Here is a 26379-nt window from a genome sequence, read left to right on the forward strand (position 1 = left end):
ATCTTTGAAATAAGTCTTTATTTCTTCCTTGATCATTGTTTGACAAACTGTGGTCACAGGGACACTGAGAAGCACACACCCTGGCCTCAGTGAGCTGTGGTCCATGCTTGTACTGTACTTCAGCTGCAGCATATGCCAAAAAAAAAGATGCACCATCTGCACCCTGACAGCCCTGTACGGTGCCATACTGTCAACAGAGTGCATCGCAAGTAGTATGTGTGTGGACCCAACTCAATAATCCAGGGTGACAACAAGCTATGACAAGGAACACTGTGGGCTTAAGTTATTTCCTCTGAGGTGTCAGTGCACTGGAGCACACCTGAAACCTAAAACTTTGTCCCAGTCTAACTGAGGGTGGGCTGGAACTAGCTGCTAAATAGAGCAAAAATGTAGCCTAAATCCACTAAAATCAGGTTTCCATTGGCTCAGGTTAAGACAAGATCAGGATCATATAACTTGTTGCTCATCACTAGGACTCATTAATTAGGACCCCTGTATTTATCACCAAGATTTCTAAATATGTTTTCATCAGGCACCTATTTTAAGAGCATGTAAGTAATGTGTTGTTGACAGTATCCACAGTTAGGGATCTGAGCTCCTGAGAGAGAGAGGGAGATGGGGAGAAATGCTACCTCAGAGAGCATTTCAGAGCTCCTGTGTTACTTCAGCACATTGCAACACTGCTCCTAAAGATTTTGGTTTATGATATTTAATTACTTTTGTTCTATCTCTTTGAGACAGCCTGAATCTTGGATGAAAAAGTGCTGGAGTCTCTCCTAGCCAATACTCTGCTTTTGTCTGGATGCTGGCAATATCATGTCTTGCTCCTTGCTATCAATCACGCAGAGGTCACAGCACTGTTCACTCCGGGAAATTGCCCCATTGTTTGCAGAATAATAAGAGCTTCCTGTACAGACTATGTTTATTTAAACACCTAGGACATCAGAGTGTATTTCTGCCATAAATGTAATAAGACTAGTGCTATTGCTCCTTCAATATGCTTAATATACTCCAGAATCAAACTACATGTATGGATTTGGATCCTACACTAACCACATAGGTGGCAATGGTTATTGAAGGCAATAAATAGTACTGCGCACCTGAAATCTGGCATGCAAGTCTTTGCAAAATGGGTGTCTTGCTTTTTCTTTGGAAATGATAAAGGATTTTTATATGTAGAAGCAATAATTGATTAATTTTGCTTCTTACTGGGTTCAAGTGTTCTAATCAGACTGATTTTGAAGCTCTAGGTTTATTTGGTTTTATGGGTGTTTTGGCTGATTTCTTTTCCAGAGCCTGAGGACTTCAATCTATCTAGTCCTGTGCTTGCCAATTCTTCTGTGTGCAGGACAAGAATCACCTTTTGCCTGCTTTGGGGTTGCTGCAGTGATTTTACTTCCTTTATCAGCACGCTGTAGGCTTGTTGTTCAGTAGGTTACTGGCATAACTCACTCCTGAATCCAGTGCAGAATCTGTCTAACCTGGGGAGGCGAAAAGAATTTTGTTCATAAATAAACAAATGTGGTAAAAATTTCTGTCAGCAAAATATACAATTGATACCAGTGAGGGTAAAAGTCTACTGAAGTCAGTAGGGACTACATACTTGAACTCCAGAGCCAAAGGTGCTTTTACTGGTATGTACATAGACCTTTCTTCTAGTAACCATCACCCCTCTCTTCTCTCCTTCCAACCCTGCTTGCAAAGGGTTTGACCAGATAGGACAGTGCTGCATATCCACATGTTCTCCTCATCCTTAGCACGTGTACTGTTCCAGCACTCAATTTCAGTGCACTGCAACTGGTCTCGCAAGTCCTCTGATCTCCTTTCTCCCACCAAGCCTAATCCTGGCCTCCCCTACACATTTGCTCACCAGCTCTCTAGGTGCCTTCTTCACATGGCCCCATAGCCCAGCACCTCTGGCTCCCATGAACAGCCTTCATGGCAGCTCCATCACCGCAGACCTACGTACCATGGGAAGGGTTTACAAGATGTTGGGCCTAGTCATGATCAGACCTCTTTATCAAAGTCTCTGAGCCCAGATTTTGTTTTTATCTCTGTAGCATTTACTGTTCTTAGCCAAAGATGTGGGAGCAGTTTGTGCAAGGTGCTGTTCAAACACAAAGCAGGAAGATCAATCTTACTCCAGTGCACTCACCATTTAATTATGAGAAACAGAGGTGGATAAAAGAGGGTAGGTGTGTTTGGACAGGAACAGAGTGGATGGCTCTGCACGGTTGATAAAGGCAGCACAGCAAAACAAAGTTTTAAAGACATTTTTCTTCCTTTACCCGTTTGCTTTACTCATTTCCTTTCTCGTATTGCTTCAGGTAAACAGTCATTTTCCCTGAGGCCTGTTCATCTGCCTCTCTGGTTTGTTCCAGATTGTGCAAACTTTGACTGCTGCTTCTTTCACTTTATTACACAGAATCAAGGATTTACTTTCCTGTTTACATCACTAAATCAGGGAGAAGGAAAAGAAGCTGGAAAAACCTTCACCTAAAAAAAAAATTTTTGCTTATGTTTGTTAACTGAAGAACTTTGTAAGAAATGTTCTGTCTGAATAGCCCCTTTACAAATTCCAAGTTCCACCCCCAGTTTTGCACACTACACGAGGAGAACATTTTCATGTACTGCCAGTGAAGGGAGGTTGTGGGTTTCTAGGCCATGAAAAGTCTGCTGGCTAGTAGGAAATAACAAAAACTGAAGTTGAAACCTAAACTGAAAACATGAGCTGGAGGCTGGGAGAGAAAATGGATGGTCCAGACATGTTTTTTGTGGTACTGCTCTCGGACCCACTGACTTCTTAGAATTTAAAAGGCAAACAAAGTCAAACATATTTCAGTGCGTCTCTTAGCATACACCTCACTCTTACTTCAGTATCAACTCTCATAAAATGATCAGGCTGATAGTATTTTATTGTCTCTTTGCCCCACATGTAAAAAGCCAGGAAATCAATTCTCATTTCAAGAAGAGCCTGTGAGCTATTTTTAACAATTGTACCAAATGTGCTACTTTCATATGTGTTACATATCAAAATATGCATCTCTGTTCATGAATGCAAAAAAATTACCTGGTACTGTTAAAAATATCTGCAGAACTCCCCATGAAAACTACTTGGTAAAGGAAGTTGCAAGCTCCTTCTTATGAGCAAACACACACGAACTTGGCTTTTGAATTTTTTAATTTTTTTTCCATTGATTTCACTAAATCCTTATAAGGACTGGTTAAGTTTTTGTTTGTTTGTTTTGTTTTGTTTTGTCTTTGTCTTGTTTTGTCCTTGTTTTGTTTTTGGATTGTGGTCATTTTCCCCAAAGCTAACCAAATAATAAAAAATAGGAAGGCAAAAACCTTGGAAAAATGCATTTTAGGTATGTGTTAACTATCTCTCCATTGTCTGCAGACATTGTGATGGAAAAAATATATATATATTTCAAAACAAAAGGAGTACGGCAGTGTTGAGACAATCTATAATAGTAAATTGCATACCTCAAAGTGAGGGTTGAAAGCCAGATATCTGCCACCTTAAGGCTTTATCTTTCTATCAGAATTCCAAAAAATTCCAAAAAATTCCAAAAAAAATCCTACACCAAAAAAAAAGCCTCTTGAATATTCCTCTCTCTGTGACACTGAGGGAGAATATCACTGCTGCCTAATTAGTTTTCAGCCTGCTGCAGAAATTACAGTGGATGTGCTTATCACTGAGAAAACAGCAGAAACACCTAACCAAACAGCTGCCTTCATCCACAGTGACACAGAGCCATGTTGGAAAGGGACTACTAATATGTCCACGCAGTACACCCTGGAGAACTGGAGACTTTGTTTTTCACAGGGTACTGCAAAACAGCAGCACTTGAGAGTAATGATAAGAGTGATTCAGTATTCAGTATTATTCAGTATTTCCTCTGCACGGCTTACACCAACGACCAACATTATCTTACATTAACCTAGAACCAAAAAAGAAGCACAAATGGTTTGAAATTTGTGTGCTTACGACTAAACATACAAGCAACAGAGTGCAGCAATGCTGGGAACAATTTGCTTTTTATTTTTTTATTTTATTTATTTATTTATTTATTAACCAAAATACAGCTGTTTTGTGGTTAGTGGCAGAATTAACCAGAAAATAGATTTAACTACTCAATAAATGCTTACTATTTCATCTTTATTACTGGTGGTTTAAGTCAGAAGTTACACCAGTTCCTGTAGACCAATGAGCACTATTAGACACTGGAATTAACTTTGAGTAGAACTTACTACCTAGTTCCAAACAAATAAAGGGAAAAAGGCTTTTTTTCCTCCCACACAGTTGGATATTTCAGGCAGTATGTTGCTTCCCATTGCATCAGTGCTGTTTAGACAATTTGAAGAGGATACAAATAAGATGAACTGGAAGAAAGAAGAAGGAAAGTAAACTATTCAACTTTTGCATGGAGGAGGAGGAGGAAATGAGGGTTTATCCTAACTCCAGCAGGCTGTTTTTGTTTGTTTGTTTGTTTGTTTGTTTTGATTGATTGATTAGGATGTTGTTACTCTGTTATATTGTTCCTAGCTTTTAGATGTGGAGGTAGCTGGAAGGCAGCAATACACAGTACAAGGCAAGAGGTCTGGTGGCATTCTGTCCCTCTTGTTCTATGTGTTTGGTTTCAAAAAGAAAGTCATTACCTGATCAGTAAAACTCAGTGCACCAAGAATTGTTACTGATTTTATGTACATCATTAGATAGTTCTCCATATATTTAATGTGTTTACCCATTCTATCACTAACATGCCAACATCCCCCAGTAACTAAGGAGTTGTGATGCGTCAATGTGAAATCTCACCATTCACTAAGGATGCCCAGTGTTTTATTCCATTTGTTTAGTCTCTTAACTAAATCATACCCACCTTAAGTTCAGTGTGAGTGTTCTTGGCATGCTGATAGAGCATATTGTATAGGAACATTGCAACAACTACTGCCTGTAATTTAATACCAACATTGTAAATAGGCTTCTTGACTGCAGACAGCATCTTAAAGTGCATTCACACACGGGTTACCTGCAAAAAATGCACTAAATAATCATAATAATCTGAACAATACAAATTCAACAAATAATCACCTCTGTTTCTGGAGGTCTGCATTGTTTGTAGGATGATAATGAAAGGATGAAGTGAAAAACATGGGTTTAGCTTTAAGCCAAGCGGGATCATGAGTCTGCAGTTCCTTCTAGGTATAATGTATTTTCTGATCTATTTGAAAAATTAAACATTTTCAGCAGAGAAGTCTTTGGAAAATAAGACAGTGATTGGCTATCTCAGTTGAAGAGTAGTAATTTATTGAATTTATTGTACAAATTACATGGTTAAAGTCTGCTCTCAAAATTAATACTTCTGTCTCCATTTATTTTTTTTTTAAACTTTGGACAAAGATAGGTTTGAAACTGTCAGGTCATGAAATGTGATTGCTAGAATAAGAAATGTGACTGCTAGGATATGAGGGTGTGACTCAACGGGACGATGTTTCACTAACGTGAAGTCAACTGAGGATGGCAAGAGATGTAGACCACTTCACTTGGTTGTAACCAGTGCTATTTTCTTCATGCTTTTTCATGTAGGCATACAAACTTGCTCAGAAAGAGCTAAAACATTTCTAAAATGGCACTGCATGACATGTCCCTGCATGACATGTCCCTGCATGTCTTTTGCTGTTCTCAGTTCACATAAACATCATATAGGGCTACCAGTACAGAAAAAGTAAGTCTGGTGACAGAATTCAGTGGCACTTCTAAATTGCCAGTTGCCACTTGGGTACTTCATTGAACAGTTGGACATAGTACACCCAGGTGGAGACATGTGACAAATGGCATTCCTTAGGGGTCGGTACCAGGACCAGAGCCTCAAGGATGCCTTGACAAGCCATGTTCATGGGTGCTGGCACTGTCAGGTCTTTTGCTGCAGAGTCACTCCCCAGCCAGTCAGTCCACAAACTGCACAGGGTCATTCTGCACCAGCTTCAAGACTTTCCTCTTGTCCTTGAAAGTCACGAGATTTCTGCTATCCTACACTTTTATCTCACCAAGGTCCTATGAGTGACAGGCCTGCTCTTCAGTATATTGATCACTCACCACATTTTGGTGTCTTCCCCAGACTTGACAAGGATACATTTCATCCTGTTCAGGTTGTTGATGACAAGGTTAAATAGTACTGGTCCCAGTATCAAAGCCTGTGGAGCAGTACTCATCACCAGTTGCAGGTTAGACCTCACAGTGTTGAAGAGCACACTTGGAGCAGATGGGTAGTTTTTGTTTTTTTTTTTTTACCTACCTTGTTGTTCACCATCCCTACTAAATGCATGTAGTCAACACTGCAGTCAACAGCTGTCCATGCGGAGGTCAGTAATGAGTGGTGTTCGCCAGGGGTCAGTATTGGGACTGGTGCTGTTTAACATTTTTGTCAATGACACGGACAGTGTGATCAAGTGCACCTTTAGCAAGTTTGCCAACAACCCCAAACTGTGTGGTATGGTCAACACACTGGAGGGAAAGGATGTCATCTAGAGGGACCTGGGCAGGCTTGAGAGCTGGGCCTGTGTGAACCTCATCAAGTTCAACAAAACCAAGTGCAAGGTCCTGTACCTGGGCTGGGGCAATCCCAAGCACCAATACCACCTGGGTGGAGAATGGATTGAGGGCAGCCCCGGGGGGAAGGATCTGGGGGTGTTAGTTGAAGAAAAGCTCAACATGAGCTGGCAAAGTGTGCTTGCAGCCCATAAAGTCAACCTTATTCTGGGCAGCATGAAAAGCAGTGTGGCCAGCAGGGCAAGGCAGGTGATTGTCCCCATCTGCTCTTCACTGTTGAGACAACACCTGGAGTCCTGCATTCAGGCCTAAGGTCCCCAGCACAAGAAGGACATGGACCTGTTAGAACAAGTCCAGAGGAGGGCCATGAGGATGACCAAGGGGCTGGAGAAGATAGGCTGAAGGAGTTGGGTTTGCAGGTATGTTGGAACTGGGTGATCTTTAAGGTTCTTTCCAACCTAAACCATTCTGTGATTCTATGAAGTACATGTACAATATGAAGGACACATTGGACTCCTTCTCTGTTGAGAAAGTTGCTATCAACTTATAATGAAACTTTCCTCGGCTACAATGAAGATATAAACAGACACAATAAGAATTGCATTACAAGTGTTCGTATTATTCAGAGAGCTGAAACCATCTGGTGTTCAAATTACTGGAAAACCATCCTCATCAGTTCAGAGTTAGGGAGATTAGTTGTATGTGAATAGTACATTATGAGTCCAATTCTCTGCTGTCATCAAGTTTTTTTTCCCTGAACAGACACATCTTAAATTGCATTTTTATCCAATTTTCTAACCACACTAATTAAAGTCCAAAACCTTATTTCATGTTCTCGCCTGTGTCACTACTATAGCCAAAAAGTGAGGTGCCATACTATGTAGATGACAGAAGAGAGAGCATTTCACTGAAAGAGTACCTCAACCATTCTTTTGTAATTCCCAGAGTGGAAAAAAATTGCATCAGAGGCTCCCTGAGACACAGCAGGCAGTGGGAGCTGGATCCAGGCACATGAGGGGACAGGTGCATGTGCAAACAGCTTGGATCAATTCTATTTCACCAATTTCAAAGGGAATAGTGTTGAGATAATCACTGCCTGAATCAAAAGTTAAGGTAATAATTACAATAGAATGAAGCAACCTGCAACTGCTCTGCTCCCAAGAGCTAGAACCGCAGCTTGCTTTCTGTGCTTTGCCATGCCTATGGCTTCCTTGGCAGAGGGACTGGGAAATGACTCTATGATCCTCATTTGATTGCATATTAAGCTACAAAGTCTAATGAGTGAGAAAAATGCAGTGCCGTGGGGGAAAGGTAATAAACTCCTTTTTGGCCTACCTGCAGTCGTATGTGCAGAGCCCTGTACTTTGAACACTGATGTCCCAATTCCCCATTACGCCACAGATCCTGGACCATCCATCTGGCACAACAGAGTGGTCATACTGTGTAGGAATTACTTTATATGAATTTATGCCAATTTAAAATAGGCCCTTTTAATTCAGTCTACAAAAGACTGCTGCTGCCTGGGTGCTCCCGTAAGGGTCTGGGCCTGCAGCACGCCACAGGGACCCTGGGGCCCCACCAGCCATATTACCCGGGGGAGTCTTGGTGCCTTGCCATGGGCCCCTCTCACTGCAGACCCAACTGCTGGGGGAAGAGAGCCACGTCAGGAAGCAGAAGGCTCGCCTCTGGTGGTATCACTGCAGTAGTAGGGTTTGTGGAGCTCTTTGTTGCACACAAAACTGAAGTCAGTTGATACAACCTGGAAAAAGGATGGTGTGGGCTCTTGTCAGCAGCATTACCTCTCAGTGCAGAAAGCTGCCTGTAAGTGGCATGGGCAGCATGAGAAAGGTGCCTGCAGGCAGGTCCTTCCTATGCCACATTTTGGCACATTGTGCCAATTTGACACAAACTGTGTCTGTTTTGGAGACACTGGGCCCCAAGGTTATGATGAACTGAGGGTACAGCAAAGGGCTGCTAACAGGCTTAGGGGGCAGTCAGGGCCTGCATTTATAGAGCCCTCGTAATACCTTGGAGTAACACAGAAGTGCATGGACTCCCTTAATGGAGGCTTTATAAAGTAAGCACATCATAGTTCTTTTACTAAGTCAATATTCTGCTTGCAAGGCTGCTCTGCATTTACCTGTTAGAAAGCATGAGGAGAAGGCCAAGCAAATGTTTTCATTGTAGAGCAGTGAGTACATTTTATCAGTCCCTCCAATTATCCAGATCCAATGTTCCCTTCTTCAGGTCAGGATACACATTCCCCACACCAGCCCAGTGTTTCTGCCACATCATTTATATTGGCTTAAACCAATTGTGAAGTTATACAAGACAGAGAGATAAAGGGGAAAATGCAATGCTACTGCTCCTCTTTCTCTGCTGGAGTACCTGTCAGACCATACAGGTGTCAGAAAGCCAGAGAGCTCCCATGAAGTGCTAATTTACACCAGCACAGGTGTCTGAGATTAGGAAACAGAAATCAGATGACAAGCAGAGTAGGAGCTGAGAGGCCACAGGTGTGTTGCTTTCTGACAAAAGTGAATTTAATCAGGGCTGGAAGAAGAGAAGGAAGAGGAGCATTTTTTTCTTTTCTTTTCTATTTTCTTTCTTCTTCTCCCCCCTTCCCTCTCACTCCCCTTGCTTTCTGCAGAGTGGGTGAATTCTTGGATGGTATGTTACTAAATATAATCTATTAGTTCACCAGTTTCTTCATATCATTTAGTTTCAGTACAGCACTGACTCTGGAAGATGTGATAGGGGTTAAACACTGGACTAAGTTCTTTACCGTTTGAGCTAATGAGGTTGTTGTGAAGAATAATTTGAGCTTAAAAATACATGGATACCTAGTTAGATAACACTGAGAATAACTTCATATGAAAGTGCTTCCTCAGCCAAAGAAAGCTGTAGTGTCTTAGGGTGCAATTTATTACATTCATTATTACCATAACTAAAAAATCAATGGATGTGTTTCTTTCATAGAAGCTGGGTGCAACATTTCCTTTGGTGTTTATGCCACTGCAGGTTGGATTATTCTCCTACGCAAAGCAATCCATTTTTCATTTTCTGAAGTGAAATAGAAGGTGATACAAACAACACAATTCAGTAAATTGTATGCCTATATTGGTATACTCTAAGGTACTTACTGTTTGTGTTTAGCAAACCTTTTTAGACAGATTTGTACACATGCAAATGTGCTGGCTTATGTTTTTAATTACTTGTGTATTTTTCTCTTTTTTTTTTTTTTTTTTTTCTCACTTCCCTAGAAAATAAAGTATTAGATCAGATGAGATCTTCTTTAACTCTGCCATACCTGCATTTACAAATAATATAACAGGATGTCTAAGGCATAATTGATGGGTTGCCTTAGCAAGCTATATCGCTAGCTGGTGACATTAGGAAACTTTAATTCCAAAAATTTAATACTAACTTCTGGTGGGGGTGGGGGGAAAAGCTTTAAAGTAACTAAACTGTCAAAGTAATACACCTTCAAGGACAGACTTCTCATTTGAATTCACAGCTCCAAGAGATGAATAGCTTTAGAACCTCAGCTGCAACAAACCAACTACATTTTATTAATGTGAAAAAGCTTGTGAAGTTCTCCATGAGGTAGGAAAGGTCTGTAAGTTCCACCCTCCACTCCCATTTCTCCTGCACCCTCCCTAATCCAAAGAATCTGTTCCCTGGGGATATATTTATCTCTATTTATATTCTGGCTCCAAATAGATATTCAGTCTGCATTATAATGCCACCAGCTTTGTGCTCTCTCCTTCAGCATCGGAATCTAAATGTTCTCCGCCCTACAGTTCACCTCTCATTATCAGTTAGAGCACAAGCTAGCCAGCTAATACTTCTGGAAAATTTCAGGCTCACTTTAGTAACTTCACGCAAAATGCGTAGCTCTGTGAAATAGCTTTGCCTGGTGCTTTTTAAATTACAGATTATTGAAAAATACTGGGACTGCATTGCAGTGTTACAAATAAGTATCTTCAAAGCCTGCTATGGATTTCTATAATTAGTCAGTTTTCTTGTGCTTATTACTTCTCAGTACTTTTTGAAGTGAAGATAGGCAATGTAGGTAGTGAATTATGTCTGTACATGCTTGTCTTTCACAAACAAAAGCAAGAGGAGCTCTTGCTCACATACCTGTAATTGGACCTAACTTTGGACCCGATGGAAGTCTTATAAATGAAAGGCGTTTTAATTTCAACAGTCTGTTCAATAAGCTAAATATTTGTCAGTGATTTATATTCTTTAAGTATGATTAAAGATGCATATGACTGCAAGCATACCTGGGACATGTACACTAAAGAGCTAGTGCTAGTATTCAGTATCCATAGCACATCCTACAGCCCCTGGTGAAATTGATTGAAATGATAACTCAGGAGGAGAAGGAAAAAAAAAAAAAAAAAAAAAAAAAAAGGCCTGGAGGAAAATTATTTGAATGCAATCAAAAATTATTCAGTGAAATTCAATGTAAAAGAGTACTACTGGGATGAATATCGTAATATGTTTAGAAGACAAATGTAAGGTTTTTGTTTTTGTTTTCTGGCTCATGTCTTCATGAATAATAAGAACAAACTAATATAAGACCAACTGCAGTCAGATATTGAGTTTAATTGCTGCTGGAAAAGAAGGAAATCCCAATTTTATAAAACACATCACTATTTTATATAATCACTTATTCTCTACTTTCAGTTTTTGTATATAAAATGGAGGAATCTACCTGTAATGGATAGGAAAAAGTTTGTAGAAATGTAAATAGAGGTAAAACTGGACATAAAATGGAAATTTTATTCAATAACCTATGCAGTCCTTGATCTCAGGTTTGGGAATAGGCATATACTTAATCGAGAAAGATTTCATCACTGCAGTAGTTCAGAAGTCTTTCTATAATCTTTTTGCTTTTAGATGCAATTTTACAAACCTGTAATAAATTTTGTACTCAGGTGTTCATTTTGCCTTTCATAAAAGATTTACTACTGATCAAATTTAAGCCAATACATTTATTCTTACCTTGGAAGTCTTGTTTACAATATACAGCAACCTCTGTGGGATTTACTACACTCTGTGTAATACAACCACTAATAAAAACTAGGGTCTGTATATTCTCTTTGATAAATCTTTTGCCTAAATATTCTCAATCAGATATTTAAAATCTCTACAAAATTTCCAGGAGGCCCTTGTGAACCATTATCTTTTCTCTGTATAATGAATTTTCTACATTAACATTTTTTTAATATTTTGACCTGTTATGAATCATGTGAACCATGGAGCTCTCACTGCTACAAAAAATAATTTAAACTGAATATATTAAGCAATGTGTTCTTGCTTAAAAGAATTGAATGTACACTGGAGGAATAATTTCCCTGGAATAATTGAAACTGGAGACAAATGTCTACAAAATTCCACATTCCAGGATTTAAACTATTCTGAAAGATTAGAATGAGATGTAAGCAGGTTATATTACTTCCTTAGTTTAAGATTTTTGCAGTCTTTTGGCAGCTGTTTTCTGCTGTTATTGGCAGAAAATCAAACTTCTGAATCAGTTCCTGAATGATAAGCTCAAAATGTAAAAACATTTTTCTTGCTCTAAGATGACTGAAGATGTGTACAAGTTTAAAGTAGACGTATGACATATCATTTTGGCTAAATCAGTTCTAAGTACTGTGTGTATGTGGTAAGATTAGTATCAGAAATAGCTAATTCAGGGTTAGGCCAGGAATTTCTCTGTTGTTCCACAGTCAGTGCTTTGTCTGTGGTATAGACACATTCAGGTACCTGGACTTAGTTTCACAACCAGGGTAATAATAAGTCGATGGATTTAAGAAAAGTTTCTTCTCAAACCATTTCTAACAAAACAGTTGAAGCAGCAAATTCTCTTATCAGTAAAGGAGAGAATTCTTAAAGGTGAAAATGAACACTTAGAGCTCATGTTTTGAGTTAACATCATTAAAGGAAAGGTTAATACTGTAATTATTGTCATTAACTTTTTCACACCCTTTCCTCTTGTTTTTATGTCTTCTGGTTGGAGTCTGAAGTTGCCACACTTTTCTTTTCCTCTTGAAGGTCAAAGATTCTTCTGTTTTTATTTGAAATTGTTTCCAAACAGTGTAGAAAATACTTTAAGCTGTTAGTCTACTCTTGTTTCAGCTCACAGGAATGCCTTCATTTTTCATTGACATTGCTCTGAGTCGGGTCAGAATACAAGATAATTCTCTAGAAAGAGAAACAAGGGAGGAAGCTTTTACTGTGCAGCATTTGCCTTTGAACTCTCCTCTTCTCAGTGAATGTTAAAAAGTACTTTGAGGACCAGTCCGCATACCTCTTGTTCTTTTCTGATTCATTCTGTCTTTTCAGAATGCTTTGAAAAACAAAGTAGAAATTGATGTAGAAGCTTGTGCAATCTTGGACTCCAATTATATGCACTTAACGGAACAGAGAGAGCACCCTGCTGTCACGTTAAAAGGATAGGTACTTATGTTTTGTTTTAAATCTTTGATTAATTCAAAGGATTTTGTTTGCAGATCAGATGCTATGATTCAAATGAGATGGCCCATCACCTATTTCTATTTCAAAGGCATTGGAGTTTGCTGTTTACATATTAGGCATACAACCGCTCTTCAGTAGTGGGTATGCTCTTGCTTCCTCACACAGCTCTATTAAAATGAGCCTGGCTGGGTAATGTGTTTGCAGTAACAGATTTTCTAAAGTTATGCTGAGGAGCAGCAAAAACAACATCTTGATTTGAATAATAACTTCTGGCAGGATGGCTGCACCAAGTACCTGGGGTCTGGACAGGTGCAGCAACCTGTTCACCTGCCCTGACAACAAGCAGAACAGCATGTCTGATATCAGTCTGAGTTTCTTGGGTGAACTACTTTTGGAAAAATCAAATTCCAATTCAATTGGAATCCAAATTAATCTTTCTCGTTCCTCCTAATGTATCATCTTCTGTGGCTTTAGGACTTCACATCTTTAAGAAACCTCAGTCCTGCAAGACAGCAGGCAATCTAATATTTTTGCCTAATGTTACATAATGCTTGAGGTGGAGTGACTTATCTTCAGTAGGAGTCTCTGGAGATTACAAATTTAGGCATATTTTCAAAAGGTAGATTAGTTTATGGCACTCTGAATACTGGGGAAAGGAGCCAAGTCTTCATTTGCTCTTCATTGTGATGTTTCCTACCTAGCTCACAGCCCGACTGGGCAGCAGAGTTTTTATGTTGTTCTTCTCTCTAGACTGGTGCAATGAGCTGCAATGATTTTCTTTAGCTAGAGAAAGTACTTACCTAAGCCTGCCACAGTAAGAAGCAGCCCCCTGTAGAGAGATGCCATTCAGTTTACACTTCAGCTCTTGGGGGTCTTTTCGTTCCTGTTAGCTGAATGCAGCTTTGCAGACTTCAGAAAATAGGCTATTATGTTGTATCACATTTATTTCATAAAGTCACAGTGCTTATTTATAAATATTTGTGTGTACTTGCTGTGATGGAAGAGCACACCAGAGACTTCATTTGGTTACATTTTCTTTAATGTGGATTATTTGCCAAGAAACAGACACTATGAGGGACTAGCAGGTGAAACTATTAAAATGAGTTCACTCCAGGTGCTCACATTTTCAAGCTAATAGAGATCTCATAGTTAATAAACTTGAGCAAAGCCTTAAGGGGATGTCCTGCCATTGCTTTTTCTATCCTTTTGTGCAGCACTGAATTCTTAGGCCAAAGTGTTCACATTACTTCCAACTGCAGTTGGGATTTTGCTTGTTCTATTCATTGCATATTAAAATGTTGAATTTCCTTTACTGTCTTTAATACTTCTAAGCTTTAAAGTTTAAAATAAACATCAATAGCCACAACCTGAAGTCTGCCTAGTCAGGTGTTTCCAGGTTTTTGCACAAGTCCACATGAATACTCTATATTTTCAGGAAGCAAGGTTATTATTTATTTGGCATTTTAATCAAGTTTTCCATTTGAAGAATGATTCAATTTGCTCTATTGAGAACAATAACCAGAAATATATTTGAGTATAGATGAAGTTGGTTTCTTGAAGACTGTTGAATCATTACATTCTGGGTCCTAGAGATTTTCATGTAAAGGCCTTTTTAATAGAGTACCATATGTTGCAGCAAGAAGGGAGATTCACATGCTCTCTGTGCTTTATTTCTGCCCTGTAAAACAATCCAGGTGCCTCCATGCACGTGTATGGGGAGCCACTGATATGCTAATCAGTCAAGTTTTTTAGGTCTTTTTTCTAATGTTATGGAAACTCCTAGAGGCTGCCTCTCTACTCTTCCTCAGTGCTAGATTCTTAGGGTTCTTATTTGAGGCTAACCTTGCTATAAAATTTTGAAATTTATTACCGTTGAATTTTTGCATCTATGCTAATTTGAGGGTAACTTTTGCATTATTTTAAAACCAAAAGACATTAGACATCACCATGCATAGTTTAATTTTAAAATCAAACTGGTAATTAAAATTAAACTGATAAAGCTGGAGGAAATCCTCTCATTCATTTTCATACATGCTTTTAGACCATTTCTATCTTACTACAGTGTAAGACTGTTCAATAGTACTTCAGCAAGATCTTCAGTGATCGGTCTGTTTGTCCTTAGAGGGTTAATGTATCCTACAATTTTCCTGATGCAAAGACTACTGATGCTACCACTGAAGAAATGGACCAAAACTGACACTGGTTCCACTTTCAGAAACATCTGCGCGATCCATACCTACTCTAGTCAAAATAATGGAACTCACTGGGAATAGCTGGACCTCACTGGGCATAGCTGGTAAATACTGTAAATAGAGAGAGCTTGTTCTTTATCAGAATAAAATTGTCTTTGTGCTCACAAGGCAATGTACTATTGATCAGAATGTCAGTACATGATGGCTGTTCCTAGGGTCTCTCCCCCATGACTCCTGCTTTAAGGTGGAGAAAAAGTCTCTGGATGGTAGGAAAGGGTAGGAAAGCAAACAGCTGTGGTCTAGGTGCAAAAGGAACAGTTTGCAGTCATGATGTCCAGAAAGTGTCTGCTGGTAAGAAAGAGTAGCCTCTTGGGCTTTTCAGAGATTTGGCTGTAGCTCTCAGATACACTTGTGACAGGTCGATGTGATGCCCACTGTTCGCTGGGTACCTGCTGCAGACGGTGTTTTGCCAGAAGAGCATGACTTGACAGTGGAGAAGCCTTGGTCCTGGCTGCTGGATGCTCTCTTGTGGATTCCTCTGGAAGGTCAGGGATATAGATTCTTCCTTGGGGACAGGTGTGCATGTCCCAGGAGAAGCAGTGCTGGGAGTTGGGATCATGAAGCTACAAAGTGCACATAGCACTCTGGAGAGGAGGATGCCTTCATCTGATGAAGGGAAAGGAGTCGTAGCTGCTCCTCAGACATGAAAGAGAAGTCTCTCCTGCATGTGTACAACCTTTTCAGCCCAAGCAGCTACTGGTGGGCTATGAAGCAAGACAGCAGGAGAGACTTTGTTTTTCAAAGTCAGAAGATAGCTGCTTTTTGAATATCTCTGTATCTTGTCAGTTGCTTGCAGCAAATCTCAGTTCTCTCTAGTTAGAGATTGTATTGCTCTAATATATTGTTTTGCTAAAAGAAAGCTGAGACTCCTTTGTCTCTTTGGTGCATTCACTTAAAAGAAAAATGGAACTTTCTTTATTTTTCTGTATCCATATTTTTCATGGTACATGTACTGTGGGTTGTCCTGCCTGTAACAAATGTGCATTCTCTTTTTCTGGAAATAATATATGTGGGACAGGAGGGTGTGCCCCTGGACCCTAGATAGTACTTAATTTTTATTTTTTCTGTTTGAGTTGGAAACAAGAGGGAAACAGGCAGATAAAGATGGCCAAGAAGTTTTGGAGGTTTTCTTTTTACAAGTAGCTAGCCTTTCCTCTAAACAGGAGGGAGAATCACAGAATCACAGAATCACAGAATCACAGAATTTTCTAGGTTGGAAGAGACCTCAAGGTCATCGAGTCCAACCTCCAACCTAACGCTAACAGCCCTCCACTAAACCATATCCCTAAGCTCTACATCTAAACGTCTTTTGAAGACTTCCAAGGATGGTGACTCCACCACTTCCCTGGGCAGCCTGTTCCAATGCCTCACAACCCTTTCAGTGAAGAAGTTCTTCCTAACATCTAGCCTAAAACTCCCCTGGCTCAACTTAAACCCATTCCCCCTCGTCCTGTCACCAGGCACGTGGGAGAACAGGCAAACCTCCACCTCGCTACAGCCTCCCTTGAGGTACCTATAGAGAGTGATAAGGTCGCCCCTGAGCCTCCTCTTCTCCAGGCTGAACAAGCCCAGCTCCCTCAGCCGCTCCTCGTAGGACTTGTTCTCCAGGCCCCTCACCAGCTTCGTCGCCCTTCTCTGCACCCGCTCAAGCACCTCGATGTCCTTCTTGTAGCGAGGGGCCCAAAACTGAACACAGTACTCGAGGTGCGGCCTCACCAGAGCTGAGTACAGGGGGACGATCACCTCCCTAGCCCTGCTGGTCACGCTGTTCCTAATACAAGCCAGGATGCCGTTGGCCTTCTTGGCCACCTGAGCACACTGCTGGCTCATATTCAGCCGACTGTCCACCATCACTCCCAGGTCCTTCTCTGCCTGGCAGCTTTCCAACCATTCCTCTCCCAGCCTGTAGCTCTGCTTGGGGTTATTGCGCCCCAGGTGCAGGACCCGGCACTTGGCCTTGTTAAACTTCATGCAGTTGACCTCAGCCCATCGGTGCAGCCTATCCAGATCCTCCTGCAGAGCTTTCCTACCCTCAAGCAGATCGACACACGCACCTAACTTGGTGTCATCTGCAAACTTACTGAGGGTGCACTCGATGCCCTCGTCCAGATCATCGATGAAGATATTAAAGAGGACCGGCCCCAGCACCGAGCCCTGGGGGACGCCACTAGTGACTGGCCTCCAACTGGACTTGGCTCCATTCACCACGACTCTTTGGGCCCGGCTATCCAGCCAGTTTCTAACCCAACGAAGCGTGCGCCAGTCCAAGCCAAGAGCAGCCAGTTTCTTGAGGAGAATGCTGTGGGAGACGGTGTCAAAAGCCTTGCTGAAGTCAAGGTAGACCACATCCACAGCCTTTCCCTCATCCACCCAGCGCGTCACTCTGTCATAGAAGGAGATCAGGTTCGTCAGGCATGACCTGCCTTTCATAAAGCCATGCTGACTGGGCCTGATCGCCTGCTTCCCCTTCAAGTGCTGCATGATGACTCTCAGGAGGATCTGCTCCATGAGCTTTCCTGGCACTGAGGTCAAACTGACAGGCCTGTAGTTTCCTGGGTCAGCCCTCCGGCCCTTCTTGTAGATGGGCGTCACGTTTGCTAGCCGCCAGTCGATTGGGACCTCCCCCGATAGCCAGGACTGTTGATAAATGATGGACAGTGGCTTGGCCAGCTCCTCTGCCAGTTCCCTCAGTACCCTTGGGTGGATCCCATCTGGCCCCATCGACTTGTGCACATCTAAGTGCCGTAGTAGGTCACCAACCAGTTCTTCATGGATAATGAGGGCCACATCCTGCTCCCCATCCCCTTCCACCAGCTCAGGGTACTGGGTATCCAGAGAACATCCGGTATTGCCGCTAAAGACTGAGGCAAAGAAGGCATTGAGCACCTCCGCCTTTTCCTCATCTCTTGTAACTAAGTTTCCCCCCGCATCCAGTAAAGGATGGAGATTCTCCTTAGTCCTCCTTTTTGTGTTGATGTATTTATAGAAACGTTTTTTGTTATCTTTAACGGCAGTAGCCAGATTGAGCTCCAGATGAGCTTTGGCCTTCCTAATTTTGTCCCTGCACAGCCTCGCTACTTCTTTAAAGTCCTCCTTAGTGGCCTGCCCACTTTTCCAAAGCTTATAAACCCTCTTTTTCCTCCTAAGATCAAGCCACAATTCTCTGTTGAGCCAGGCCGGTCTTCTTCCCCGCCAGCTCGTCTTTGGGCACGTGGGAACAGACCGTTCCTGCGCCATTAAGACTCCCCTCTTGAAGAGCGCCCAGCCTTCCTGGACCCCTCTGCCCTTCAGAACCGCCTCCCAAGGGACTCCACCAACCAGTGTCCTGAGCAGCTCAAAGTCAGCCCTCCGAAAGTCCAATACAGCGGTTTTACTGGTCCCCTTCCTGGCCTCGCCAAGAATAGTGAACTCCACCATTGCGTGGTCACTCTGCCCTAGACAGCTCCCGACGATCACGTCCTCCACCAGTCCTTCTCTGTTTGTGAAGAGAAGGTCTAGCGGGGCACCTCCCCTGGTAGGCTCACTAACCAGCTGCGTCAGGAAGCTATCTTCCACGCTCTCCAGAAACCTCCTAGACTGCTTTCTCAGGGCTGTGTTGTGCTTCCAGGATATGTCAGGGAAGTTGAAGTCCCCCACGAGTACAAGAGCTGATGATTTTGCAACCTCTGTCAGCTGCCTGTAGAATTCCTCATCCGTCTCCTCATCCTGGTTCGGCGGTCTATAGCAGACCCCGACCAGGACACTAGCCTTGTTGTCCCTGCCGATCCTAACCCAAAGGGACTCGACCTTGTCATTCCCAACCTCGAGTTCTACAACCTCAAAAGACTCTCTAATATAGAGAGCCACACCACCACCCCTTCTATGCTGCCTGTCCCTTCTATAGAGCTTATAGCCAGGCATTGCAGCACTCCAGTCATGAGACTGGTCCCACCACGTCTCCGTGATGGCAACCAAGTCGTAGCCTGCCTGCCGCACGATGGCTTCCAGCTCCTCCTGTTTGTTACCCATGCTGCGTGCATTGGTGTAGATGCACTTCAGCTGGGCCATTGCCTTATCCTCCGGCCTTGCCATTGTTCCCCCTGGCACAGCCCCAACAATCCTAGCCTCAGCCCCATCCCCCTTCCTACCTAGTTTAAAGCCCTCTCAATGAGCCCTGCCAGTTCCTGGCCCAGGATCCTTTTTCCCCTAAAAGATAGGGACCCGTCTGCGGCCATCAGGCCAGGTGCTGAGTAAAGTGCCCCATGATCAAAAAACCCAAGATTTCTGCGTTGGCACCAGCCCCGGAGCCACGTGTTTAACAGGTGGGCTTTCCGTGTCCTCTCTGAACTCCTCCCTGCCACCATAGGGATGGACGAAAACACCACCTGCACTCCCGCTCCATCCACTAACCGACCCAGCCCCCTAAAGTCCCTTTTGATAGCCTTGAGGCTTCTCTCTTCGATGTTATCACTGCCCGCCTGGACTATCAAAAGGGGGTAATAGTCAGAGGGGCGTACCAGGTTAGGAAGCTAAAACAAATCTCTAACAAATAATAGCTCCAGTCCCTCACAAGGAACATTGTATCTTCAGCACAGAAGATTACCCAATTCCTAACTTGTGATCTATCTGTGGTGTATATAAACTTAATGGTGATTATAGCAGGGGCTGTCACCTCCATGGAACAAAGCTGCATGGATAAATTCCAGCTTCTTTTCAAAGTTAAAGCTCTTGTGTGTTAGAACCATAGATCTCAGATCAACCATCCTGAAAAAGAAAAATACATAATTACTGACTATTGGAAGATTTGTTGCTGCATTTCCTGCAATAAATAAATTCCTGCTTATGAATGCAGGGGTACACCTTGATGTTCAAGTCTTATCTATGACAGAAGAATTTCTTTCCTGCCTGCCGTTGTCTTATTTGCAGGTAATTTCCAGCTACTTCACACTAATGAATGGTGGGTCCTAAAGCCAAGACCTTCCTTCACTCCATAGCCCAGGATCATCCTGTAACTTTGTCCATTCTGGTCAAAGAATGAGGTGGAGGTCCACAGAAAAATCGCTGATGACTGAAGACAGCTACAGTTCAAAGGACATGGGTTTCATCTCCTGTCAGCCTTAACTAAAAGATGCTGGCTATTCCAGGATGAATGTTTTCTGAAGAAAAACTCTTTTGAAGTAATGAAGTGGGGAGGAAGGGTGGAAACCTCAATTTAAATATAAAGGTACAGAGTTGTATTTAATCTGATTTGACAAAATCTGCTTTGATAAAATGATAAGCACCTGTACACCTGCTCTACTCTCTGTAATTATGTCAGAGCTGTTTATATACGGTAGTGATGATATCTCACTTGTATTGAAAAGTGTTTAGGTTAGATTGTTAATAGTAAGCTATTTCAAACAAAATGGAAGCAAAGGCTTGCAGAAAAGTCTTGTGATAATGACTGGTTACTAAAATATCAAATGAAAGGCACTGATGATATGGGTGAAGTGAAAAACTTTCTTTTCCACTCTGTAAGACAGCAAAAAATAGTCCTCATTTCACATGTGCAGTGTAGACTCGGTGATATCTCCTTTCTCTTCCATAGCCATATGCATTGAAGGAAGCATTGATGTTTTCTACTTCAGCAGAAGTTAACAGCACTTTGTGATTCTTATTTTTATTTTTTACTTTTTTTCCCCCTAAAACATCTTTCTTTCTACTAGCATCAGTAGTTGAGGCATTTTGCAACTCTGCAGCAAAACTACTGAAATACTTAAATGTGTTTTGTGGCTAAAATATGAGCTTCATTTAAAAAAAAAAAAAAAAAAAAAAACACACACAGATGCTTGTTATTTTGTTAATATATGAGGCTTTTCAAAATGCTTTTGCTATTTCTAGTATTGATAAACGCTATTGGTCATATCTACAATGTCAATGGAATGCTGACCTTACTCATGTTAGAATATTTTGCCATTGTGTTTCATAGATACAAAATTTCAAATTTTGCTTTCAGGTGAGTTCATTAAGTCTCAGTTCTTCACCCAGACAGTCCTACTATGAATGCATTGTTATTTTTCCATTTTTAATTAATGCAGAAAGTCCAGAACAATTTGAAGTTTTAAGAAGTTAAATTTTCAAGAGATAATTTAGTGTTAGATGCTGCATACCACAAAAGTTATTCTTGCACACTGAATAGTTATAGATCATCTTATAATGAAAGATTACCTCTGTAAATAGAGAACCTTATCCCCTCCTGAAAATAATTGCAGTAATGTTTAGTTAGGTATTCCAAGCTATTTCCACATGTAAAGAACTGTACTCACACAACAGAGTATAAATAAAAGTAGTAGGTAACATTGATACACAGAAAGGTAACAAAGCAAACTTCTAGACATTACCTCTATGTCATGCAAAGGCCCCAAACACAGAGTTCAGTTGAAGCACCTGTTGTTTTTCTCTTAATCCCAAATAACATACAATCAGAATTGTTTTCATAAAAGAGGAAAATTACAGCATTAACTTTAGCTATCCATAGATTTTCCTTAATGATAAAAATCTGTCTAGCTGGTTAAATTGTATCTCAATGATTTGTTAAATTGTTGCACATTAATGAAACCAAAACTTTTGAAGACTTACTGAGATGTTAATATTGAGCTTGGGCAAATCATTTTACTAGAATACTGTAAATCTGCTGTCTATATATATTGGTTTCAATTTCCTAAAGTCCTTTTTTTCTGGACACATGGAGCACTGAATAAAAATCACCTGTTCTATATGCTCTTTCATCTTTGGCAAATAAGGTGCTGTAATAAGCTAGTAATGCAAATAATTATTATTGGCAAATAATAAGGTGGTCATAAAATAATATGAACTGTTGCATAGATTGCAACAGCTCATCTATTTATGACCCTGCTAGTGTGGTTGTAATTTAAAGCTTGTTGCTGCCTTTTATTCAGGATAATGCAAAACTTGTAAAACGTAGGATTACAGCAATAAATAAATAATTTTTCCCCTCCATATTGTTAGTAGAAATATAAAATACTTCTCTAGGAGGACTCACCACAGAATCTGTCTAAACTGAAGCTCTGGAGAAGAGGCAATGAACACAGGGACAAAATAACAAGTAAGTAGTAGCCCCCCAGATAATTTCTTCAGTTCTAAAAGAATTAAGGGTTTAAAATGTCTGCACTGCTAACAACACTATATGAATTTATGACTGTCCTGGGACCCAGAGCTGCAATTTGAAGTATGTCGAAGAGCCTAGATATGAGTAAGACAGTAACTCAGTGGTGCCATGACTTCTCTTTTTCTTCAGGGAATAGCTACAGAAACTTTACTGTCACTAAAATTCTTCAATCAAAAGTGTATTTCTTTGGAGGATTAAAAAGAAAGCATACATAAGATGTCAAAAACCTGGTGTGGTGATGGCAGAATCAACTTGCATAACAATTACCTTAACTAGGGAAATAATACACTGATTGACATTGTCACTAACTCTCATTTTGAGTACAGTGGCAATCTTGCATTTTCAGGAAGAACAAAATGTTCCTGGGGTTATATGTTTAACTATAACTTACATTTAGCCCTGTGCAAGCGAATGTTTAATTTAACCAGAAAAAACAGAGTATATGAAGTGGTTTGTTTATTCAAGAGAAAGAAATAATGTGATTTATTTATTTATTTATTTTCGAGGAGGAGGAGGAGAACTTGTACATTGAATCTGAAAACAAGGTACTCAAGAGCTTTAGCTCTTTGCTGGTAAACAACTAGAGAAATGCCAACTTTCAGGCAGATATACTCTGTGCCAGCATTGGTGGAGCCCTAAAACCCTTCAACAGTTCTGCTGAGCATGGGGTTTGAGGGAAGCACTTGAGTGTCTCCCTGCCCTCAGCTACAGGAACTACAGGAGCCCTGGAGAATCTTCTTGCAAAAGAGTAAAGGAAAAGGGCAGTTCTGCAGGCACAGTCTATAATGCACTGCAGTAAGACAGCCTGAAGCAGAGTAAATGGAGTTGCTGGGAGAGTGTGTTAAAGTGGTCTGTAAGTCCAGTTAAAAGGAAAGGGCTAGCTAGATAAGGAACAGATAGCAGAGGTAGCTCTTCCCTAGAGCTGTTAAGGTCTGGCTTTTCTAATGAGCATGCCTTTGTAAGAACAACTTCTACCACTTCTTGTGCAGAAAAGATTAGTATATGCGGCTTTTTGAGTTCATTTGGGGCTAGCTTAGAACAGGGTTAGTTGCATGGGTATGTGCAAATGTTTCCTCAAAATGTGATGTCTATAAAACCACAAGTATTGTTTGGAAATAAGTAGGAAGCAATGCTGGCTGCCGTTGCAGTCTGTTTGGAGAGCAGTCAATCAATAGAGCACAATAATGTTGAAACCCTGAAAGGTCTTGAAAAAGAAGATAGAATACAAGAAGCTTGTTTTGCTTGTTGTGATAAATCTGTATGAGAAGTACATAACATTTTCTGTATCACCTAAAGCCACTTTCCTATCCTCTTGCTACTTTTTGCCTTACTGGAAGCACTGAATATCAGTAGGGCAAGTATATATATAGCAGGAAGCATCTCAGCAGCTAAAACATTTGTACTTGTTTTAGAGTGTAATCTTAAAATTACATGGGGAAAGTGTATCTAAATAATTAATTTGAGGTTAACCTCTGGGGAAAAAAAAAAAAAAAAAAAAAAATTTCTGTTTCTTTACAGTTTCTTTGTAGCCATACAAACCCCTCTTTGGGGTAATTTTCTCAGATCAGTAAAAGTCATGCACCTAATTCAAGAACAAATCAGTTTATTGTAGGGATAAAAAGCTAAAGGCAGTAAAACTTGCAAAGTGCTCATCTATGACCACAATTTTGATGTAGAAGATGAAGATATATCTGTTACATCCGCCCTTATCTGTATCTTTTGCATTCTCCGTCTTGAAAACTGTGGTTTTAAACAAAAAGTGACCTCAGTAATCCAACTTTCCACTTACTGGAATTGCTGCTCATCTCTTTTTAGTTACTGCCTTTGACTTACCTCTAGATGGCACACTAAAAAATGAACTTTGCATTTTTTATTTTATTTTACTTTAATTATCGTATCGGTATTAAAACAGTGGGGAAGAACAAATCTTGCAATACTTAAAGTTCACAGAATATCTATTTTGGCTTCAAATCTCTGCTTAATCTTGCTGCTTTTCTGCATATTTCTCACCGTTTTAGCTCTTCAATATTGTATCCTGAGCAGGGTTTCGGAATCTTTTTGGGATACCTGGAATTGTTGCTGTGGCTTTGACCTTTGGATGAGATATGCAAGATCTGTTTTGGTTCCTTTGGAAGAGAACAAGTTTGTACCCTGTCAGATGCCTTAGTTTTCATTAAAATAAATTAAAATTATCTCTGGGGTATAACATGAACCACAAAACTTCAGCCCATTTAACTTTCCTGTTCTCCATATTTAAAGAGTTGACATTAGGAGATAAACTCACCCCCACACAAACACCCTCTGCCACCCCCAAAAATTTAACATTTTTTTACTGCCAAGTAATGTTGAGAAGTATGTTGTAATAAGGAGTCAGATAAAGATGCAGAGATTATCCTATTTTCTCAAAACGGTGGAATAGCTGAGGTTGGGAGGAATCTGTGGAGGTGGTTTTAGTCATATATGATCCATACTACAGATTCAGAAGCGGTTGCATGTTCTATGGTGATAAAATTCCTGATGCAGAACACAAAAGGTGGCCTTGCCTTGCTTTGTGAGTTTCTATACTTTTCTATGCCTCAAGGTGATGAGAGAGAACATTGTGTTTAGCATATGCAGTAGCTCCCCTGCTTCCCTTCCACTTGCAAACACAGAAAGAAGACTGTATTCAAACATGTTATTAACTCTTACAGGTTGGCACCTGAATTCTGTAGGTTTTTCTTGTTTTCTTCTGCAGAACTATTATATATATTTTTGCCTATGCAGTAGAATATTAACTGCTGCTAGTTTCCTTCATGCCTTTATCACAAGTAATAGCTGAAGGTTTCATTTTGTTTTCCAGCCTGAGTCTGAATGGACAGGTCTGTGCAAGTGTCACCCTTCTGCATATAAAAGATATAAAAGGACATTTTCCCTTGTTTCAACCATTGCTTACACCCATAACCTGAAATAACGTGGTGGTTCTGTTACTGCCTACAGAACCAGAACAGACATTATCTGCATTATCTGCTTGAGAGTTTAAGTCTTTGTTTCTGAAGTCCAAAACACATTAGCCTTTCATGTGGCCAAAGCATTTGAGGACTCTAAAGAGAACATGCTGTTTTGAAAGGAAGACCCTGAAAACAGGCAATCAGCAGTCTCTCATCATTTCTTTCTTGTTCCCAATTCATGCATTTATTACTGGAATTAGCTTACAAGAAAACCTTGTTAAGCCTCTTCTCCTTACTAAGGAGTAAGCCTGTAGGGACAGGAAGCGTGGTTTTCAATAGAAAACACTTAGTTTCAATAATGAATGTTAGCAACATCAGGAACACACAATGACCTGAGTGATATTTGAAAAGAAACAACAAAACCAGCTTGGGACAGAGGTCAAGTAGAGGACATCCTCAGTCCAAACAATGTATTTTGAAATGTGGAATTCTTTTGAATTTCAAGGGTCGCTTTAATTTATATATTTATTTATTTTTAAGGAAAATTTGAAGTGCATTATAGGCTCCTGTTTCTTACTGTTTGGTCTTTCTGTTGATATTACCAGGCAGCTGAATTGCAGAAAGTCTAAGTAACTCATTGGATGTTTTTTGTAGATGTCACAGGTAACATGGCTCTTCCAGAAAAACTTGAATGCCCTTATGAACTAGATCAGAATCTGTTATTGGATGCTATAGGAAATAACAAAAGAGTGTAGATGTAGAACAAATGGTTCCATTCACAGTTGTAAATTTGACATTAAACATATTTCAGAAGTCCTTAAGGATCTCTGAAAATCATGATTTCAGCATGGAAATTACATTCACACTGAGCATAAAACAAAGTTGTTCTATATGTAGCTTTTAAATAAAGTTCACAGAAAACCTGAGCACTGCTGAGCAAAGACTTCAGGCAGGTTTCTTCTATAAAGAAATGTAAGAACTATTACATGATTTCTTAGCTAATGCATCCAG

Source organism: Aythya marila (genome assembly GCF_965140915.1).
Source record: "Aythya marila genome assembly, chromosome: Z".
Taxonomy (NCBI): Eukaryota; Metazoa; Chordata; class Aves; order Anseriformes; family Anatidae; genus Aythya; species Aythya marila.